At 39.2% G+C, this 7,592-nt stretch overlaps 1 pseudogene; it reads right to left on the bottom strand.

The window, feature by feature from the left end:
- Positions 1-478: 478 nt before the first annotated feature.
- Positions 479-891, bottom strand: LOC118019629 (annotated as a pseudogene).
- Positions 892-7,592: the final 6,701 nt, after the last annotated feature.

Consider the following 7,592-nt stretch of genomic DNA (forward strand, 5'->3'; position numbering starts at 1 on the left):
CCTGGGATCGAGCCCTGCATCGGATCGGGCTCCCTGCTCAACGGGAAGCCTACTTCTCCCTCTCCCACTCCCCCTGCTTGTGTTCCTTCTCTCGCTTTGTCTCTGTCAAATAAATAAATAAATAAATCTTAAAAAAAAATAAACTAAACTTAATGTAGAATCAGGGGAGGAAAGAGAATGAGATACCGATAGTTTTTTTTTTTTTAATGTGACAATTTTATGCAGGAATTGCCAAAGTTTTAGTGTTTAATATTTAACAGCACGACTGACCAAGGTCCAAGATGTGGATTTACCATGTTCAAGAAACTGGTGGGGAGAATCACTCTACAGACTAACTGTATAGTACGTGGTGAGAAGAACCCACACTTTAGGGTAGAAAACCCGTCTACACACAGCAGTTGTTTCAGAAAGCCATTCGGTCTTCTCTCAGCTTGTAAAAATGGTGTTCTGGACTTTCGGGGGGAATTAGCCGCCTGCTTCAACCCTTTGGTGTGGCAGGGATCTTGTTTTCACCCTCCAGCTCTGTGTCATGAGGTCGGCAATGTTTTTCTCCAGGTCGTCAATGCGACTGCTCATGTCATCAATTCTTCCAATGATCCGGTCGGACATGGTCCGAAATTTTTCTTGCATCTGTTGGAGTGGCTGCACCACCGAGGCGAGATCCTGAGCGGTCTTGGGGTCAGTCTCGGCCATCTCCCCGGTTCTCAGCTTGGCTGGTATTGATAGTTTTTTAATGACTATAGAAAGGTTATATAAAGTCTAATAGTAAATCAGACTTCTCAGTTCACAGCACACCATCATCATCACAGCACTCATCCATATAAGATGCCTCTTATGTATGTATATATGTGTGTAATGCATATCTTTTTATTTGTATATTCTTGCACAATGCACTGCTATGTATTTTATGTAATGCAAGTGTTACACACATCTCACTGATTACTTTTGTCACTTGGGTCTATTTTTAAGATCCATCCATGTAGCTGGGTATATGGCTACTCTGTTGCATAGTTCTCCATACTGTCAGTTTCCCAGGAGGGGACACCAGCTTGCTTCCTTAAATAATGGTGCAATAAACATTCTCATCATGTCTCCTGATGGACCTGTCTGAGAATACCTTTGGGATATCCTTGGGATATATATATACACACTCCAGGAGCAGAGCTGCTGAGTCAGAGATTTCGTTCTTACTGATATGATTAAGTACTGCCGGATAGTAACTAAACCAGTCTACATTCCCACTGTGTTACATCAGGTGTCCTTTATCCCCACCTTTTGGCTATACTGGGCATTATTTGCTTTTTCCATTTTTGAGAGTCTAATAGGTATAAGTGGCATCTTGTTGCATTAATTACACTAATCAGATTACTGGGCTTGAATGTCTCTCGCAGGCTAACTTTACTTTTCTGTCAATTGCTGTTCATATCCTTAAACCCATTTTCCTATTGGGCTGCTTTTCCTTTGGATTTGCCAAACTACCTCATATATTATAGGTTATTTATTTATTTTTTTTAAAGATTTAAAAATTTTTATTTATTTGACAGAGAGAGAGACAGAGAGAGGGAACACAAGCAGGGGGAGTGGGAGAGGGAGAAGCAGGCTTCCTGCGGAGCAGGGAGCCCAGTGGGGGCTCGATCCCAGGACGCTGGGATCATGACCTGAGGCGAAGGCAGATGCTTAATGACTGAGCCCCCCAGGCGCCCCATATTATAGTTTTTTATCCCATATTAAGATTGCAAAATATCTTCTCCCTGTTGTTTGTCAACATTGTCCATGGCAGTCTTTATTGACTCTAAATTGTTCATTTTGATGTAATCAAATTATTACCATATAGTCTATGCTTTTTAAAGGTTTATCAAATCTTTCTCTTCCTCTAGGTCACAAAGGTATTCTCCTACAAACCATTCTATTAACTCTATAGTTTTACATTTCATATTCCAGTCTTTAACCCATCTTGGAATCCATCTCTGTATGCAGTGTTTGATGGGGAACCAAGTTTCTTTGACTTACATATACTAAGCCCATTTTCCCAACACCATCGGCTAGACAGTGTAGGCTTTCTCTATTTATTTATGATGGCTCTTTATTGTACATTAACTTTCTCGTGTAGACACAGGGGTCTCTACTCTTTTTTTAAAAAATTTGATTTTTCTTGCATTAAACTCATGTAAGTTTGTAGGTTGTCTTAGTATTTGGCAGGACAAGTCCTCCATCTTTTTTCTTTCTAAGGTTTCTTAACGACTTATTTCTTTATTCTTCCATCCAAGTTTTAGAATAAGTTTAATGAGTGTATTATAAAAATATAGCCGGAATATTGACAGATTCCAATGCATTTATAATTTGGAAAAACTTTGACATTCCTAAAATATGAAGTTATCCCCTTTAAAAGTGTGTACTTAAATTATCCAAGTCCTTATTAGAATTTGAAAGTTTGTTTATGCTGATGTTTTGTTGCAATTATGAGTGTTAGCTTATTGCTTCTTGTATTTTGGTCATTGATGGTATAAGGAAATGCTACTGATTTTTCTAAGTTATTCTTGTGTTTGGCAATGTTGCTGAGCTTTTATAGATTCTAATAGTTTTATCAACTTGGTTTTCCCATTCATTAAATCAGGAAGGCTCCTTCTGATGCCCAATCTTACAGTTCTCTTGGTTAGAGAAATAAAGAAATTTTAATTCACAGACCTATCCTTTGATCAGGCCCCAAGATTTTAGTAGAATGTTTCTCTAAATTCCTCGAGGAGCAGTACAATAAAATGCTTCTGGACAAAAGGGCTCCATAGCTAATTAGATTTGATAAACACAGTATATCCTTTTGGAGACGCAGAATGCACAAATTAAGAAGGTCCTAGGAGCACTGCAATACAGAAACTGTTCAACTTTTCCAAACATTTCGACCACAAGCTTTTCCCAAATAACATTACTATCAAAATACCTACCCTACAAATTACTTATATTTACACCTTCTATGTCTCCGAAGACTGGGGGAAGTTTGGCAAGATTTGAGATGTTGCCCATGTGTATAAGAATTTTAATCCTTTCTCCTTCTAGATTCGAACCATACTGTGATGTGTTCAGAGAAGGCAGAGGGAATTTCTGCTCAGTCCTGCTATCCAGTTCAACATGTGTCTTGGTGATAATTGGCCTCTGACACATACACTGTTGAATTTAACGTTTAAGTCAGCCTATTTTAATCAGGCAAATTACTTAAGCCTTTATTCTTGTATTTTCTATTCTTCATTTAAAAAATCACTTTATCCTCAGGTTATGTGCAGTGGTTCTACAACTTGCTGTTTCAGCCCAGGAATCCTCTGCTGAAGTGCAATCTCATGCCAAGACCATTCTGCACCAGGAATGCAACTGGGCTTGACGCGGGGCGCAAGGCCCCAGTGACTGGGAGCCCAGCTCCCCCTGGAGGGAGCGCCAAGGAACACATCTTGGAAAAGCATCTGTTAAAGGAGAAATGTCCCCAGTTGCTCTGCTTTAGTGTTACTGAAACAAACAAAACACTGGCGATTCTAAGAACCTTTGAATCCTACTACTTTTCTCCTGAAAAATTAAAGTTTAACAGAGTAGTGGAGCAGGGTCCACCTGGGATGGAGGCGGGAAACTATGTTTCTAGTCCCTGGTTAGCTACCATCCAGATGTGTGAATTTCACAATGCCTCCTGGACCATTTACTTGTAAAGCCGCGTGTGGGGATGTGGAGGGTGCTTGGAACTGTGCTGAGCTCTCACAGGGGCTGGGGGTTGGAGGATACCCTCTGGGTCCCCACTGTTCCCTTACCCCCTTCAAAGGGAACAGCTGCTTACCTTCTTGTTGGTAAAGTACATTAAACTTTATGTAAGATTTCACTGAACAAAGAATAGAATTCTATGGCTTGAAAATAGGTATATATTTTAAAAAAATCACTACACTAGATAAACTTTACAGTCATTTTTAGCTTTGATATTTGGATTTGGAGATTTTTTTTAAACCAAGAGAGAACATAAGCCTTTACCTGGAATGAATCTTTTTTTTTTTTTTTTAAGATTTTATTTATTTATTTGACACAGAGAGAGAGAGCACAAGTAGGCAGAGCCGCAGGCAGAGGGAGAGGGAGAAGCAGGCTCTCCGCTGAGCAGGAAGCCTGATGCAGGGCTTGATCCCAGGACCCTGGGATCATGACCTGAGCCGAAGGCAGCCGCTTAACCGACTGAGCCACCCAGGCGCCCCTGGAATGAATCATTTTTAACTGAGGATAAACCAGGGTAGAGACTTTTCTTGATAAAAAACTCAAACCATTGTGGCTATTTCCAGAGTCGGCAGTGAGTCACCACCTCCAGCTCTGACGCCGGTCCGTATTAACGCTCAACTGGACTCTAGCTAAAGGAACAAACATCGCAGTTCACTTTTCTGTCTTTTTTGTGCTATTACCTAAATGTAAATGATATTTATCAAAAATACTACAAAGAACTCAATTCAACGGATTGATTTTTTAAAAACCCCTAATTTTATTTTTATTAGCTTTAAAAACAAAACTTGTTACAAGTAATCACAAGGATTCCAAAAAACATTACATTCTGCTTTTGTCACTTTGAGAGGACAAGGAGCATTTAAATGTCCTAAAAATACAGGAGAGCCAAAGTTGACAAATAACAAACTACTACAAACTATGGATTGTCACATCAGGCACACTAAAATACAGAATACATATATATATATAAATTACTGACCAGGTTTTCAAAGTACAATGAATATTCACTACAATTTATAGTACTAGAAAAGTAATGTTCCCCAGAATATAACACAAGATCACAAACATGTTCAGATAAAATTATAAATTCACCTCCTGGAGTTCAATGAAGAGAGAAGTGAAATGAGTGAAAAACTTTTCTTCAAGTTGGAGGACATGCACGATACAGCAGAAACGTAGATGGCTCCCCTCTGGGGCCCCCACCTCAGGGGAGAAGGAGCGGGAAGAGGATGGTAGCAACAGCATTAGCCACCTTGACTCTCCTCAGTCCCTAGTGTGGGTTAGGAAGACTGGGGACTACATAGAAAACAGTACGGAGAAACATGTATTCTCTGCATAGATAGAGATTTTCCACATGACGAGAATGAACATTCAGCCAAAGCTATGCAGGAACTCCCAGGAGTCTGCGGGACATGGTTTTGCTTCAAAAGGAAACACAGTTCACAAGATAGACCACGCATGCCTAATTTAGTAAAAGGTCCTTACGCTTTTACTTAAATGAACAGAGACACTTCGACTCAGCCCCACATCAGTTCTTCTTAACCTTGGCTGGAAACGTCTATTTTGAAAATGACCATTTTTATAATCTTTTTGGCCAGTAAAACCTAGCAGTTATTACAATCTTCTGTTGCTTTGTTGCTTGTGTATTTGGTATTAATAACAACGCCCTTCAAGTTACTAACATTTTCCCCTGATTCCTGGGTAGAGACAACAATGGCATCTGGCGGACCCATTCCCCAAGGGGAGGTTATAAAATAAATGAGTATTTACTAAGTTGCTGAACAGGGTTCATAAACCTTATTCTTTACGTTTACTTTTTAAAAAGTGAGCTTCTTTAACAATGGACTTCCCTCCCCAGCTAGGAGGCAACTAATTCCCTCATCTTTTGTTCCATTATTCTGTCACATTTATAAATAATTTGCTTTTGTACAGGAGGATGTAAATGCACGTGTGTAGAAAAGGAGCACAGTGAGTGGGCAAAGGAAGGCTGACCAAAGCCTAGGACTCCAGAGCAAAGAGAGCTACCCACAGACAGGGAACTCTGATGCACCAAAGAATTTCATACATTTTCCACTGCTTAATTATGTCTGAGATCTTCCCCTTTAAGAATAAAGCTATGGTCTGTAAAAGAGCCTATATAAGTCAGTCTTCAGTCTTTACCAGAGCTCCATTTTACAAGCACTGAGTGACGGTGTCGTTCCACTGCAAGCTATTTCCAAATCCAGGGAGATCTCATGCTGCTTCACTAGAATCACATCTCATGCTGCTTCATTAGAATCACATCTGAGACTGTTTGTAATTTGATCTCATTACTACTAAAACCTATGAAAGCCCACATAAAATGTCAACACAACCGCTGGCTACCAAAATAACATTATTTAAGTAGATTCCAATCCCAACAGTAAAACGCTAACAAAAACACAAAACGTGGAACATCGGTTTCATTCACAAGACTGAGTCACTGCCTTCACCAGATGTCTCTAATTCTTTTCCCCTTTTTTGTCTGTCTATAAAGGAGAAAACGCCCGGCGCGGGAGTTGGGAATGCCAATCTAGTCCCCGTGGCCTTCGAAATAAGACGTGTCATCTCTGTTTTCTCATCTGTGTCACATGAGGAGTAGACTACGTCATTCCCAAAGTCGCCTTCGGCACTATGACTGAGACTCTGAGGAAATCTAAGGTCTTCGCTTTCTGTCACAACGTTCTGAAGAGATAGAGTGGCTGTGAGTGGGGAAACAAAAGGCCCGTATTCTAGAAGAAGGACGGTGCTGATCCTGCCCTGTCTCCTGGCAGCTCTGATTCGAACACACCATGTTCTATTTAAGCCTTTATGGTGAATGTAAAACTTCCTGGGCTCTCAATTCTGTGGCTAGGTTTAGTGTATAAAGTATGAAGAAGCAAAATGTAAGATGAGTGTGCTCTCCTCCTGATGTTCAGCGCCCCAAGGCAATGGAACTGTTTTTACTGATTCTGTCTCTTAGCACCTTCAACTAGTTGATGCTCACACGAGCGCACTTTTTAAATGGGTTTATTTCCAGTTGCGTCAGGCGGGTATGTCGAAAGAGCCTAGAACATAGGAGCCAATGCACCACTGCACTGCAGGTTCTGTTGACTATCCTTATTATAAAGTGTTAGGATTTTCTTATCCTTCACAAATGCTTTTTTCCTAACACAAAGCATCATCTTCTTTCCTCACGATGCTTTAATGAATTTGATTCCTGAGATGAAGCTACGATTTCTAAAGAGAGCAAGGCTACTATACTATCAGAGTTAAATCTAAGTAATAACTCAATTTCCAAAAAGAAAATGTAGCTGAACTTATTAAAAGGAACTTTAAAAAAGTACATGAGACTCATCTCTTACAAGATGGTTACATGAGCTGGATATAAAATAGCCAAGAAAGGACAGAGACCCTAATACTTGTTGAGATACTGGTTGATTTCACCATATTTAAAAGTTAATGGGCATTTTTCTTTTAGAGTTCACCTTATGGAAAGAATGAAAATATTAATGTTCTCCATTCAGAAAACTTTAATATGTGTACATATTAAATAATGTATATTTTGTATTTAATATATATTTATTTTGGTTTAAGTTTTTCTTCAACTTATTCAATACTCTCAAAAAAATAAATACAGAGAAAAGAAATATTTGCACTGCTTGACTTTAAAAACAGGTTATGTAAGTTAGGAATAGACTATTCTTTAATTGGAAAGAAGACCATGAAAGCCAAGCCAAATAACAAAACATTATGGATTTTGATCACTTAGATAATTAGTTAATAAATATTACCTAAAAGGAAATTTTAAAATTCTCAACTGTTGAAAATACATACATTTCCTGACTTAACAAGGTCCA

The sequence above is a fragment of the Mirounga leonina genome, unplaced genomic scaffold (genome assembly GCF_011800145.1).
Source record: "Mirounga leonina isolate KUSES-001 unplaced genomic scaffold, KU_Mleo_1.0 Mir_173, whole genome shotgun sequence".
NCBI classification, from domain to species: domain Eukaryota; kingdom Metazoa; phylum Chordata; class Mammalia; order Carnivora; family Phocidae; genus Mirounga; species Mirounga leonina.